The sequence below is a fragment of the Lycium barbarum genome, chromosome 9 (genome assembly GCF_019175385.1).
Source record: "Lycium barbarum isolate Lr01 chromosome 9, ASM1917538v2, whole genome shotgun sequence".
NCBI classification, from domain to species: domain Eukaryota; kingdom Viridiplantae; phylum Streptophyta; class Magnoliopsida; order Solanales; family Solanaceae; genus Lycium; species Lycium barbarum.
In genome coordinates this window covers 20,652,227-20,667,923 of record NC_083345.1, presented here as the reverse complement: position 1 = coordinate 20,667,923, position 15,697 = coordinate 20,652,227, and positions in this window count along the sequence as shown.

The window sequence follows — 15,697 nt, the reverse complement described above, 5'->3', positions numbered from 1 at the left end:
GGTTCTTCGGGGGCTGCGTTACATGCCCGCAGGTACGGACGCACCTGGAGACACGCCGCCAGTCTAGGGCTCAGATTCTGCTATTTTGGAGAGCTCCTTTGATCCGGAGCGTGTACTTTTGGTATATATCTTCTGACATCTGTACATTCTGTACGTATGGTAATTCTGGGTACGGCGGGGCCCTGTCCCGTCATATGATTCTGTATGTCTGTTTAGAGGTCTGTGGACATGTTTGTGGGTTAGGGTCTTTCTGTACGGATGTGTGTATAGGTTGTGTTTGGGGCGATCCCATTCGCCGCGGCGGCCGGTCCGCATATGTTTATATGTTGCTTTGTTGGCCGGTGTGGCCTTTGTTGGTATTTTCTGTGCGCAGGGTTATTTTGGATAGTCTGTAAAACAAAGGAAACTCTGCCAAAAATTTTCTGGAAATTATCCAAATTTCAAATATAGCCTTGACGGCTTCTGCTTTATACTTGAATGCGTTCGATAACCTTTGAGATAGCATTGGATAGATGTGTTTGGGTGCCCAGATCGGGTACTAGTCACGGCCTACGGGGTTGGGTTGTGACAGAAGTGGTATCAGAGCGGTTAGTCCTCGGTATGTCTACAGGCCGTGTCTAGTAGAGTCTTGTTTATCGGTGTGTTGTGCACCACATCTACAAACAGGAGGCTACAGGGCATCTAGGATGTTACCCTTCTTTGAATCTTAGATCGTGCGATAGAACTGTATTAGTAGGATGATCCCCTCCTGACGATTTGTTATGTTTTCAGCGATGCCTCCGAAGAAGGCAACAGCTGCCCAGAAGGGCAAAGCGGGGGTGGAGGTTGGAGAAACCAGTCGAGCCCAGAGAGTTACCAGGGCCAGTGCGCGGTTAGCGCTTGAGGATGAGCCCTGTCAGCCGGCTCCGTTACACCGCCCTTATCAGAGGAGATTGGAGCAGCAGCAGCTGCTGATCAGAGGGCGGCTCCACCACGAGCTCCCAGGGTTCCAGTGCCCGAGCCTCCAGCTCCACAGCCAGGGGCGGAGGACAGGGCTATGCGAGATGCGGTTCTGTTATTGACCACACTGATGACGGAGCAGGTTTGTAGGCATGGATTTGAGGGTGGTCGTTCGGACAGGTATGAAAGCTCCAGGGCTCGTGAGTTCTTGACATGTAATCCTCCAGAATTCTCCAGGACAAAACCCGAAGAGGACCCCCAGGAGTTTATTAGAAAAATGGAGAGCACGATACGGTTGATTAAGGCGTCGCCGACTGAGTCCGTTGAATTGGCCTCGTATCGGTTATATGAGGTAGCGGCGAACTGGTATGAGTCCTGGCAGCTATGCAGGGGTGACGATGCTGCCCCAGCAGTATGGGCCGAGTTTACTAAGGCCTTTCTTGATCATTTTCTACCTCCAGAGCTACGGAGAGCCAGGGTTGATCGATTCTTGCATCTGGAACAGAACGGTAGAAGTGTTTGAGAGTATAGCCTAGAGTTCGACTCGTTGGCTAGGTATGCACCCGCTATAGTAGCCGAGATGGCCGATAGGGTGCACCGGTATGTGATGGGGCTAGACCCTTATTTGATCGATGGTTGCTTGGCGATGGCTTCTCAGCCAGGGATGCATGTTGCCCGGGTGCAGGCATACGCCCAGGGCATGGAGGACCGGCGTAGGGAACGTCGGCCTGATAGGGGCCATGACGAGAGCCGGCCTAAGAGATCCAGATCGGCCGGGTACTCAGGGGGATTTCAGAGTGAGTTTTCTCAGCGGCAGGGTAACAGGTATTCGTCCCAGCCAGCACACAGTACGCCCCCACAGTTCTCGGGACAGGACTCCATGGCTTCGAGTTCGCAGGTAAATAGGAGCTTCAGTCAGATGGGACCATCCATACCTCGGTGCCCTTATTGCAGGAGGCGTCACCCTGGTGAGTGTTATCGTGCCACTGGTGCCTGCTTTTCTTGTGGCCAACAAGGCCATACGATGAGAGAGTGTCCGTATAGGGGTGGTCCAGGTGGTTCAGCCCAGCTTACCGGGTCAGTTGCTGGCTCGTCTTCTCCTTCGGCAGCCATACGCCCCACAGGGCGAGGAGCACCAGCACCAGCGAGTCGTGGCCGAGGTCGAGGTGCAGCTTCTGGTTACAGCGGTCCTTCGAACCGCGTATTTGCTTTGACCGGCCGGCAGGACCCAGAAGCGTCTTCAAGTGCACACCCAGGTATGTTAGTGATCTTTTCTTGAGGGATATGTGTATGGATGGGTATATACTCTATTACATTATGTGACTTTCTTTTCTGGGCATTAGTAAGAGTAAGGTAATTTTCAACCTAATAGATACTAAGGATTCGAAAGGGCGATATAATAATTGTATGGTTTAGCCCGGGGTGGGACCCACTATGAGAATTTTCCGAAAACTTACTAAGATCCCGATCTGCCCTAAATTACGTGACGAAGGTCGTGCGGGGCAGTCGACGAAATTATACTGGCCTTAATGGGTCCAAACGCATGAAAATTTTGAGGTTAAGCGTGCTAAGGCTAGAGCAATTCTGGGATGGGTGACCCCCTTGGGAAGGATACTAAAATTTTTACAAGTGCAAGTATAAGATGAAAATGGAAATGTGGGGTAACCTAAAGGAAAAGAGGATGTGTGGAATAGCTAGCGCCCTTACAGAAGTCGCGCGGACTGAGGCGGACCAAATGGGCGAAAAGAAGAAGCGCAATACCGCTCGGGAAATTTTCGTAAATCACTAGAGCCTTAATAGGGGTGGTTTGATGCTAATCAAAACTCTGTTTGTTGTACTTCTGCACCTCTGATTCTGATAAGGCTCTGTCTATTACGCCTCTGTACTTCTGAATCCGATTACGTTTCTGTCTGATACACCTCTGTCCGATTGACTCGGGATATGAATCTGTCTGATATAACTCTGTATGTTTGATTCTGATAACGAATCCATCTGATACATCTCTGTACGTCTGACTCTGATCTCGGATCTGTCTGATACCCTCCCATACATCTGACTTTGACTACGAATCCGTCCGCCATAGTTTAGTACGTTTGCCTCCGATTACGAATCAGTCTGATATGCATCTATGCGCCCGATCCCAGTTGTGAATCTGATTGGTATGACATGGGGATACTATGATGGGGTAAGGAACCGAGGAGTGTAACAAGAAGGGATATGGATTATGATGTCTGAAAAGCTTGGAAGGAAAGGAGAAGGGACACAATGTCTGTGAAAGAGAGAAAAGCATTCATCTGTTACTAGAATACAATTCATGGCCCAGCAATTATATGGGATATAAGAAAACACGTTATGAGAGCATATGAGTCAGTAATGTGAAGAATTACTCCGCCATATTGGTAAAGAATCCATATCAGAAAGTCAACAAAGGATAATTATAAAAAGAACCCTCCCGAAGTAGTATGACGCCCCATGAAGTCAATTTCACATTCGAGGACGAATGTTTTAAAGGGGGGGAGGATGTTATATCCGACATTTTTGCATATTCGAAAAAATTCGAGATAACTTGACTTGTAAGGAATAAGGCCATATTTGGACCTTACTTGGTATGAATGTGTCGGCTAAGATAACATTGGTGTGGAATTACGAAAGGAGGCCAAGGGCAAAATTGGAATTTTGGAAACTTGTTCCATGAATCATAATATTTAGCCTACAATTTGGGCTCACAAAATAATAAGAAAATGAGGCCCAATTTGAGATAGGGTGGCCGGCCAAGAGACCTTTGGCCCAAGCCCACCAATTAGTCATATGACTAATTATATTAAGAGATAAGACTTCAAGAAACTTCAAGAAAATTCAAGCAAAAACAAGAACAAAAAAAAAAAGAGGGGCAATCGACCAAAGAGAAAGAGAAAAAGAAAAGAAAAATTCTTGGTTCAAAAATCTATTTCTTGTGGGATTATTACTAAGTGCAAGATTCTCTACAACTTGGTACAATTATTTTGGCAAGAAACTATCTTTGGTAGCAAGGAGAATTTGTTGGTAAAAAGGTAAGAATCTCATGTTCTTTTCATGTTATGAAGCTTTGTTTATGTTGTGGAATGTAGGAATGGGTAGAAACTATGGAAATATGGAAGTTTGTATGGTATTGGTATGTATGCATATGTATGACCGTGTGTGTGCATAATTGTGTGGTTGAGATGTGTTGAATTTTGTATTGTATCCTAGTTGTGATTATGATGGAATTTATATTGGAAGTGAAAGTTGAATGAATTAGGGGAAGTTGGAAAATATAGCATGTGGCCGTGTGGTGTGATGTGGATGATGGAAGGTGAATTAAATCTTGTTAGTATGTTAAGTGTGTTATTGTGAAGTGAATGAAAGAATAATGGTTTTTGTTATCATGGAAGAATGGTTGTTAAGTTGTTGTAGGAAATTATGCAAATTTATTGTCACTTATGTAAAAATGGAAATGAAAGTATTAAGAGGCAAATTATGGTTGTCATTGATGAAGTTGAAAGATAGAAATATATCATGAACATGTTTGCTAAAAGATTGGAAGTTGTGGGTGAATTATGCTTTTGGTAGGAAACTTGTATATTGTGCATACTTTATGTATATTTGGTGAAAACGATAGGATATGCCTTTGAATCATGTTGTAGTGATCTTGATGAGTGATGAATATGAAAATAATAAGTTTGGTTTGGAAGTGTAAGGTCGGAATGAAAGATGTTACGTTATGACGGAAAGATGGCAAATTGTACCATATTATGTGTTTTGAAATATTTGTGGTCATTATGGATGTTGTTGTTGGGTTGCGTTGATTGTTTGGCTGTGTTTAACTTTTGGGGATGTTATATGTATAAAGGAAATGTTGCCGAAATTTCGGTAGGCAAATATGTAATGAATTTGGAGTCTTAAGTCTTGAATTTGACAATTGGTAAACATGACCATTTGTAGATTCTGGACGAGATTGGAATCGAAGCCAAGCGAGCGTAAGGCGCAATCGAGGTATGTAAAGCTTACCCCTTCATTCTTAGGCATGTTCTGAACATAATAGGCTCGGCCGCGAGCCTTAGATACGACTCCGTTCCTCGGAATTCGAGATGGAAATCCGCCCCAATTCCTTCAGTGAGATTGAATCATTTTCCTTATAACTTGTCTTCAAAGTGAGCTTTAAGTATGCAACCTTCCTAAACGGAGTCGGAATACTTCCAAATGATTATGGACGACCTCATAAGGTCTACTATCTGTAATTTACGTACGTCTCCTCGGGTTGGTCCGAGGTGGGCCCTCAAGGCCCGATACTTTCTGTATAACTTTAACTACTTTGTTTCTGTCCGATTTTCTCAGACAACATCTGGACTATTATTCTGATCATGATATGACTACTTTTTATATAAATTTTACAAAATGGCTTTGACATCTGAAAATCTGATTCTGGTAATAATCCGTCATGCCTTCCCAAGCAGGATACAGGCGCATATTATGAACGCTATCCGAATACTCTGATTTGACTCGCCATATGGCCTTCCTCAATTTGATTGGGTCTGTATAATGATCTGTATGTATGTGATCTCTCATTAATCAGTTCGTGCATGTGCTATGATTCCTTTCACCGGATCCCGGGCCGGTTGATATCGTGCGAATGGGCCGCCGAGTCCCTTGTCGGGGGCCGGGTCCCATGTATGAATTCCGAAGTATGATGTGTTCGGTTCCGGGGTACTGTGGTACATGTCGTTCCCGGTTACCGTGTATATGTTACGAAGTATGATGTGTCCGGTTTCCCGGCGTGTGATCTATCCCCGGGGTTACCGTGGTTATGATATGATGTGTTATGTGACGGAGATGTTCGAAGATATGAAATCTTCTGAAATATGATATGTTGTGGCGCCAAAGGCAGGAGTGGCGACCACGTTCTTGTGCCCTATTATGATTCTGTCCGGTATCCTTCCGTCTGTCTGTCTGAACTACGACTTTGTCCGGTACATCTCTGTCTGTTCGTTGGATTACGATTCCGTTTGCTATACTTATGTGCTTCTGATTCAGACCATGATTATGTTTGTTATGTTTCCGCTTTACATGCTCAGTACATATTTCGTACTGACCCCCGGTTCTTCGGGGGCTGCGTTACATGCCCGCAGGTACGGACGCACCTGCAGACACGCCGCCAGTCTAGGGCTCAGATTCTGCTATTTTGGAGAGCTCCTTTGATCCGGAGCGTGTACTTTTGGTATATATCTTCTGACATTTGTACATTCTGTACGTATGGTAATTCTGGGTACGGCGGGGCCCTGTCCCGTCATATGATTCTGTATGTCTGTTTAGAGGTCTGTGGACATGTTTGTGGGTTAGGGTCTTTCTGTACGGATGTGTGTATAGGTTGTGTTTGGGGCGATCCCATTCGCCGCGGCGGCCGGTCCGCATATGTTTATATGTTGCTTTGTTGGCCGGTGTGGCCTTTGTTGGTATTTTCTGTGCGCAGGGTTATTTTGGATAGTCTGTAAAACAAAGGAAACTCTGCCAAAAATTTTCTGGAAATTATCCAAATTTCAAATATAGCCTTGACGGCTTCTGCTTTATACTTGAATGCGTTCGATAACCTTTGAGATAGCATTGGATAGATGTGTTTGGGTGCCCAGATCGGGTACTAGTCACGGCCTACGGGGTTGAGTCGTGACATTTTCAACCCAACCAGCCCATACTTTAATTAATTAGACCAGCCCATATCTCAACAGATCAGCCCACTACCATTTCCATTCGATCCAGCCCACACCGCATGACCCGACCGGCCCAACCCCTTATTTTCTCCTTTACCCTAATCTTTCCCCTCTCTCTTTCTCTTTCTCTTCACCACAGCCGTTCACCCCTCTTTCTCTCACCCTCCCTTCTCCCTCCTTTCCTCTCTCCTGTCATCTCCACTCTCCCTTGTCCCCCACGTTACCCGCTCCTCTCCACTCACCACTGTCCCTCACGCCTGTCCCCTTCGTCTCTCTCATACGCTTTTTTTTTCCTTTTTCTTCAATACAAAATGAAGCTTATAAGTATAATCCGGGGGAATCGTGGGAGAGGGGGAGAATCCAGCGTTTTTAGAAAGAAAAGAATTATTTTCAGTCTTTGGAGGGACACGGGAATTGTTCATTATTTTGGAGGGATACAGACCGTCTTCCAAAACTTGATTTTCCTTTTCCGGTGAACTTTAGCCGCGACCAACAATTACTCTATTTTTCATTTTTTCGTTTGGAAACTTTAGTTACTTTAATCGGGTTCGGGTTCGGGTTCGGGTTCGTTCGAGTTCGAGCATAAATCTGAGACGGAAGATGTCGCTGCAGTCATGAACGTCCAAGGGCATAAGCCGAGCCAAGCCATTACATACTTTAACCACCCACAACAACCTTTCTACCCTTACCACTTCACTGAACCCTACCAAGCTCCACTATCTCCTTACCCTGTCTACAACGCCCAAGCAAATTACTACCAACCCCGGGCACCTCCACATCAAAACCCACGTCCATACCAATCTATTCAAGCTCCCACTTATCAAAATCAACCACATGCTACACCCAGAACCCGTCCAAACCCTGACACCAAAAACACCCGTAATTACACTCGGTTCGCTGAACCCTTGGCTCAATTGTTTGAAAGAATGAAAGCAGCAAGCGTAATACAACCGATTGAAGGAAAAATTCCCGATCCTATCCCAAAATGATTTGATGGTTCCAAGCGCTGTGCATACCATTCTGGAGTTGCTGGGCACGCCACTGAAGATTTCTATGGGCTTAAAAACAAAATCGAAGCCCTGATTAAGGAAGGAGTAGTCCAGCTCACTGGAGCTAAGCCCAATGTGGTCAACAATCCTTTCCGTGCTCATGAAGATGCCAAAGTTTGAAAGTAGTTATTACGTCAATTGGAAGGATGAAAAGGGGCATGTCATCAACTTTTGTCGCTCCCGTAGGAACAATCCAAAGGCAAATGCACATGAAGATTACTGCTACAACTACTCACAACACCGAGACACCTACCACACGAGATGCCGAACTAGGAGAGACTCTGAAGAATTGGACTTGTACTCCGTCCCTGATTCGCCGGGAGTCTTGGTAGTATGAACATGTAGTGAACTTGTTTTTTTAAATTGAGGCTTGAATCGTACCCAAAACTTTTGTTTGTTTTGCTTCATCTTTTGGAAGCTTAAATTGCAAAAACTATGAATGCATTTCTGATTTTCCTTAATCATCCATTATTGTTATTTTCTACTTTATTTATCAAAACTGCCAACTCTATGATTGTGACATAAAATGAACGAATGAATAACATACATCTCGAGAAAATAATAAAGAATTTAGAGGATAAAACAAGATTCCAGTTGAAAGAAAACGAAATAGCCGATAGGTGATGGCATAAACCTCAAATCTAGCAATTCAAGAAGAAATCAAAGTACGACATTAGGTTAGACAACCTAGTTTGCAACCTTTCCTTTAATACAAGTACGAACTACGTTCCGACCTGATTCCCGTGGTGGGATACGTAGGCAGCCCACATAGGGTTCGGTTGCATTATAACAGAAAATCCAAGAATCATTATGTAAGGAGAATTACGCATGGCCTGATTCCCTCGGTGGGATTCATAGACTATCAAAATACGGGTCAATCATATTTAGGTAGAAATCCAACAAGCCTTTTAGCCTTTACAAAACAAAACTACACTGACCTGATTCCCTTGGTGGGATACGTAGGCAATCCAACATCGGGTTCGGTCCCTTTATTAGAAAATTTCAAACCATTTCTTATGTACCTTACGAACTACGTTCTGACATGATTCCCTTGGAGGGATACGTAGGAAACCTATACAAGGTTCGGTCACACCACAACATAAATTTAGCATACCCTTCTGAACCCAAAACTGGGCACATTTTGAAAAGAAATAGACAAAAGAACGGTTGGACATTGACAAGTATTAGGGCTACCAGACAGGAAACAGTATGGAAAAATGACCTTTCAAGGTTTTTAGAAGTGTCACAATCGGAAGTTAGCAGAAATATTTTACGACTTGCATGCATATATTTTCATATATATCTTTCCTTATATACATACACTTATATATATATTTTTCAAATGAAATACTTTCTTTCAATTGTTTCACTACTGTTCATCTACCGAGACTTGAACGGAGATCACAAGATCCAAACAAACAGGATGAATGGAGCGCCAATAAAGTCAAGCTTCGAGTCAACACGAATCAACTTCCCCCTCCCAAACTAAGAATTTTTCTTTGAGTGCAGGAACCTAAAACCGCGAGATCAACAGTCAAGTCTATCAATCATGGCAGAAAAGCATCCTTCGGCTCATTATGGCTTCGCCTCAAAAGCCAAACGGCTTTATTTCCAACTTTATCTTTAATTTTATTTTATCACAACAACTTTATGACTTCGTTAACAAATATACCTGTTTTGTAGGTTAAAGACGAATCAAATCAGGATTACGTGTCATTAATTCGGCTTGTCACGATACCATCAACATCATAAGCCAAACGGCTATTCTATCACTTTACTCCATACTTTATCAAATACTTTATCATATACTTTACCAACTTAACCACTTTACTCTGAACTTTACAGGAATCAACGTTAAGTCTCCGAAGACAACCGGGGGCATCATTTGGCTATTCAGCTTCTTCTGCACAAGCCAAACGGCTACACTCTTACTTTACCCCTACTTTATCCATTACCTTATCATTTACTTTACCAACTTTAACGACTTTATCCTGAACTTTGCAGGGATTATCATTAGGTCTCCGAAGACAACCGGGGGCATCATTCGGCTATACAGCCTCATATGCATAAGCCAGACGGCTACACTATGACTTTACTCTCTACTTTATCATTTACTTTACCAACTTTAACGACTTTATCCTGAACTTTGCAGGGATCATCATTAAGTCTCCGCAGACAACCGGGGGCATCATTCGGCTATACAGCCTGCATAAGCCAGACGGCTACACTATGACTTTACTCCCTACTTTATCATTCACTTTACCAACTCTAACGACTTTACCCTGAACTTTACAGGAATTATCATTGAGCCTCCGAAGACAACCGGAGACATCATCCATTTTACGACTTTACCTCAGACTTTATGGGAATCTTCATCAAATCTCCGAAGACAACTGGAGATATCATATCATTGAGTCCCGACAACAACCGGAGACATTACATGGCTATACGGCCTCATCTGCATAAGCCAAACGGCTACACGTTTACTTTACTCTTTACTTTATAACTTTACTTCATCATCTACTTTACTTACTTTAACGACTTTACTTTAAATTCCACAGACATCATCTATCATCAAGTTCCGGAAGACAGCCGGAGGCCTTATTACTATCATTTAAATCTCCAAACACGACTGGAGATATTATTACATCCTCGGCATACACATCACACAAGTCCCTGAAGACAACCAGAGACAACATTTGGCCACACTGCCTCATTATAAGCCACACGGCTTCATCCTCACTCTCACACTCATATTTATTATCATTTTACGTTCTTTATAAGTTGTGCGCTTTCAACTCTATACCAAACTTCATTACTGATTTTGACATGAATTTCAGTTTTGACAGAAAATACAACCTACAGAGATGCAGCGCAACGTGGAACTTTATCTTACGCAGTGAACTGGGGCAAACATGCTGAAGAGGAATATCAAACTCACAAGCGAAGGTCACGGATCTACTCTCGAAATCAACTCCGCCTACGTCCACAAACACATGATACGTAGGTTAATTTCTCTTTTATATGCATCGCTAAAACTCTACTCAATCAACTCCTCTCATAATCTTGTAAGCCTGTCTATATCGCAGTGTCTCCATAACTCAACATTGGGGCATTTTGGAGAATTTACATCGCGTCTAGTAGAGTCCTACTTATAGGTTGGTTGCGCGCCACATTTATAATTAGGAGGCTATAAACATATGTTCCATTCTCGAACATTCTTGTCACCTGTCCACAACCCTTGCAAAGTTATAAACCCATAAATAACATTCTCTCAACAGGTTCGACTATAATTCTTTTCATCCCATAATATTTTCCACCAATTCTCCTAACCATGTTCTCTCAAGTTCGTATTTTTTAGTCGGAACAAAATTGGCTACTACGTAAACTTCTTCGCCCGAAAACTCTTACATCGTCTCCGGTCGAAGAGGGGCATCTGTTGACATCGAATTTTGTCCCTCCTTTATTTAAATTTATTTCAATGAGCTTCTAAACTTACTGACGAGCTAAACACTTTATTTTCACTACTATTAATTTTCACTATTTTACTATCAACATTACTAGTATTACTTTATCACAAATTTTAAATGGCTCGTCATCATTTTATTTTTGGACTTTGTACTCGTTAAATTAATTATACTTTATCAAGTTTTTTATTTTTTACATATTATCACTAATTATCATAGTATACATTGTACTAGTTATTAAGTTAAAAGCCCAAAGAATAATTAAATAAAGGAGGAAGGACTAATATTTTTCAGCCAAATTAATGGCCCAAAATACAAACACAATATTTTCAACCCAACCAGCCCATACTTTAATTAATTAGACCAGCCCATATCTCAACAGATCAGCCCACTACCATTTCCATTCGGTCTAGCCCACACTGCATGACCCGACCGGCCCAACCCCTTATTTTCTCCTTTACCCTAATCTTTCCCCTCTCTCTTTCTCTTTCTCTTCACCACAGCCGTTCACCCCTCTTTCTCTCAGCCTCCCTTATCCCTCCTTTCCTCTCTCCTGTCATCTCCACTCTCCCCTGTCCCCCACGTTACCCGCTTCTCTCCACTCACCACTGTCCCCCACGCCTGTCCCCTTCGTCTCTCTCATACGCTTTTTTTTCTTCCTTTTTCTTCAATACAAAATGAAGCTTATAAGTATAATCCGGGGGAATCGTGGGAGAGGGGGAGAATCCAGCGTTTTTAGAAAGAAAAGAATTATTTTCAGTCTTTGGAGGGACACGGGAATTATTCATTATTTTGGAGGGATACAGACCGTCTTCCAAAACTTGATTTTCCTTTTCCGGTGAACTTTAGCCGCGACCAACAATTACTCTATTTTTCATTTTTTCGTTTGGAAACTTTAGTTAGTTTAATCAGGTTCGGGTTCGTTCGAGTTCGAGCATAAATCTGAGACCTCGATGCCCCATTTCACTGTACACGCAAAAGGTCAGCAATCCCCTATTCTCTTTTTATATTATTGCATCTTTGTGTTCCTCTGAATGTTTTAGTGTTTTATCTGTTTAAATTCGATTTTTTGCTATGTCTGTTTTGTTGCCTGTCTAGTTTAGTTCTCATGCTTCAGGATAAGGTTTATCCTCTGTTTCAGTTTAATTATAACGTTCAATACAGTCTAATTTAGTTAATAGTGCTTAATGTGGTATCTATATCCTGTTTAGCCTGGGTTATCATGTTTAATTTGTTAATTCAGTTACTAATATGATTAGGTAATTTGTCCGTAAGACAGTCGATTTTAACGGGTATTATGTGTTGCCTAGTGTTGGTTCCTTGATAAATGATTTAGTTTAAACAGGATGCTTAACTTAGATTTTGAATTTGGTTCCTATAGAAGAATGGAAGGTCATGCAAACAGAGTTCATGAAGCGATAGTCGAATATTAGGTATAATTAGCATTGTTCCTTCTTGTTGTTAGAAGGTGGTAAAAAAAAAACAGTGTAGCAGGGAGTTAAGACTGACATTATCTATTGAGTATAGAAACTGTTATCTCCCATTATATGATTTTATGGTTTGGCATGTTGATAAGTTCTCGTTTCTTATGAAAAGAGTTAAAGTCTAGATTCAAAATCAAAAGCATGTCCTAAGTTCAAGATGGAAACTGTTAACTTAAAAAAAAATATGGTGTGTATATGTGAACTGTATCAAATAAAGTGTGATGAATCAGTCCCCTATGTTTGAAACAAATATCATTTTGCTTTGTTGTTGTATGCAAGTCCTTTGACAATGTAAAATTTTTCATTCGGTATTACTTCATATGACCTCTGTTGAATTCGAAAGAGATAAGCTGGTTATTAATTTGTTAACTTATGATTATACCTGTTTGGATTTGTGTGAGCTTATGTAAAGTATAAAGGGTATGTTATTTATACTCCTGCATTAGCATACTGTCCATTAGGAATCTGTCTACTTATGTAAGTGATTAGCGTGATTACATTGTGCTGGTTTGGGATATCTTGTTTAGTTAGAGCTGCTGAGAATACTTAGGCAGCATGCTTGATGATGTATCTTGATTCAACCCTTGCATTGTTTTTTAAACATCTTACTCTACCTACATTCTGTGTGCATCACCTTTAATGTCATTATCCATATCTCATGTCTTCATTCACCAAGCTCCTATTTCCTGTTAACAAGATCATGTCCCATGCTCATTGTATTATTATTTGGGCTGCTTAAGTGTATGATATCTCTCTGGTAACCTCATCATCAGTCCTGTCCACCTGAAACATTTCTCTTGTGGTATATCATGATTTTGTTGTTCCCTCAATTTGACTCATATGTGATCATACGGGTATACAATAGCATTGGACTTAGGCTTATGTGTTAACTAGTACCTGGAGAGGCTGTTTGACTGTCTAGATTTTGTACCTAAGACCCATCCATGTTAGTTTTGCACAGTTAGTTTTCCTCTTTGGAATCCTATGGTGTCGTATTTCAGTCTAGACATACTTATTGATTGTGAGCATTCACTTTATACTTGTTTTACTTTTCATCTCATGGACTTTGCGTCGTTATTGTGACTCAGCATTTTTCCCCCCTCTTAGTTTCAATTCTGTTCAGTTGATTCTGTGTGCCTATTAATGCCTAAATCTTTGAATGTTCAAGTCTGCAATAGTTCCTTCTTGCACTTAGCTGCCATTGCATGAAATTAATTCACAACAGTGATTGCAAATTGGTTCGAAATCTCACATGTATTCTTGATAAATGGCTACTCATTTAATCATCAAAACCTAAGCCTTGATGCCTGATTGGTTACACTTATGCTCCCAAATACTCATGTTGACTTACCTTCGCATATTCCCTCTCTGACTTCCTGTTTGTGGTATGATATACCTCGAAGTATACATAATATATGAACTTCAGTATACACCAAGTTTACATAAGGGTCGCGTATCAGTGTATACCTTTCAGGTATACCAGGTATACCCTGAATACTGTGCATATATTAGTCATTGCATATGTCTGAACTTTGGCACGCGTCTAATGCATAATAGACGTTATACGGTTTGATCCAGTCGTGTTTGGTTGTCGCCTTATTTATACGTAGTAAATGTGTGGTGGCTGAGTTGTGTATACACGAAATATATTTAAAATATACACAGAATATACAATCTGTTAATTTGTCTTGAGTTCATATTTCGTATGTTTAACATTATTCATTGATCGTATACTAATCCTTTTTGTTCGTTTTTATGCATGACTACCGCATACGAGTCCGAGTCACTCGTTTTCTTCCACATTTGGCGTTGGGCTAAAAGCCCAACATGACCTCTTCTTGTCCAGCCTGCCCACAGCAACAACAACAAAAAAAAAAAAAGGGGACTTTCTGGGCCGAAGCCCAATAACAAAATAGGCTGCAGCAGCAGTCCAAAAATGGACTGTTCCATTTGCTCTTCTTTCCTTCTATCTTATTTTTGTTATGTATTTCTTATTTACCTTGTATGACTAACACTTTATTTTTGCCTTTTAGTTTATACGAATTATAGAGAATTAGTACGGGTAGTTGTAGAAACAATAAGTAGTCATCTTAAGGAAGAACTATTAATAATTCCATCAGTTTTGTTTTCTTTTTATCTATTTTATCTATTTCTAAAATTGTTTATAGTAGTATTCACTTATATTACACAATTGATCTTCAAAGACGCGAAGTCGGGAACATCTATTTTGAATTAAGGGTACGTCCTATTCTTATTATCTTAGAAAATTTTGAAATGCCACTAAGATGTAAGTATGAACTCATGTATACTTTATCAACAACTCTTCAAGTTTGAATCAATCATGTACATTGAGAAGGAAAAAATATCCATCTTATCTTTACTTTTAAAACAAAATCAGTTAATGTCTCCCCTTTTGAGTTATTTTCAAACAAGTTTAAAACATTACACCATCCCGCGTTTTTCTTCAATTTATTTTCTTTTATGCAAATTATTATTTTCTACAAGTCTTATTTTAAATAAGCATTCTTACATGGCTATTTACCACTTTAGGCATATTTACAAGGCTACATTCTTTTTTATAATACTATACTTACACTTAGCCTAATTAATTATAAGTCCGGTCGGTTAACCATTGTTAATGGGGCTTAAAGGATGCCTAATACCTTCCCTTTAGACTAATTGAACCCTTACCTAGAATCTTAAGTTTCGCAGACTTTAAACAGAGCTAACTTTAGAAAATAACTTTAATAAACTTTAAGTGTCCTAATTCACCATAAATAATTAGGTGACGACTCCTCAACTTTAATTGACTCCTTAAATTAAAATAAACAAAAAACAGGAATCACCAATATGTTGTACTTCTAATTTAACCCGGTTAAAAAAGGGTATAACATCATTTCTCTCCCTTCACAACCACTGCCATCATTAGCATCATCACACCACCATCTCCATCTTCATTCGCTCAGCCTACAGCAACCCTTAATGATAAAAATCAGAATGATTAAACGTTTGATTCCTGCTTAAATAGACTTGATCTT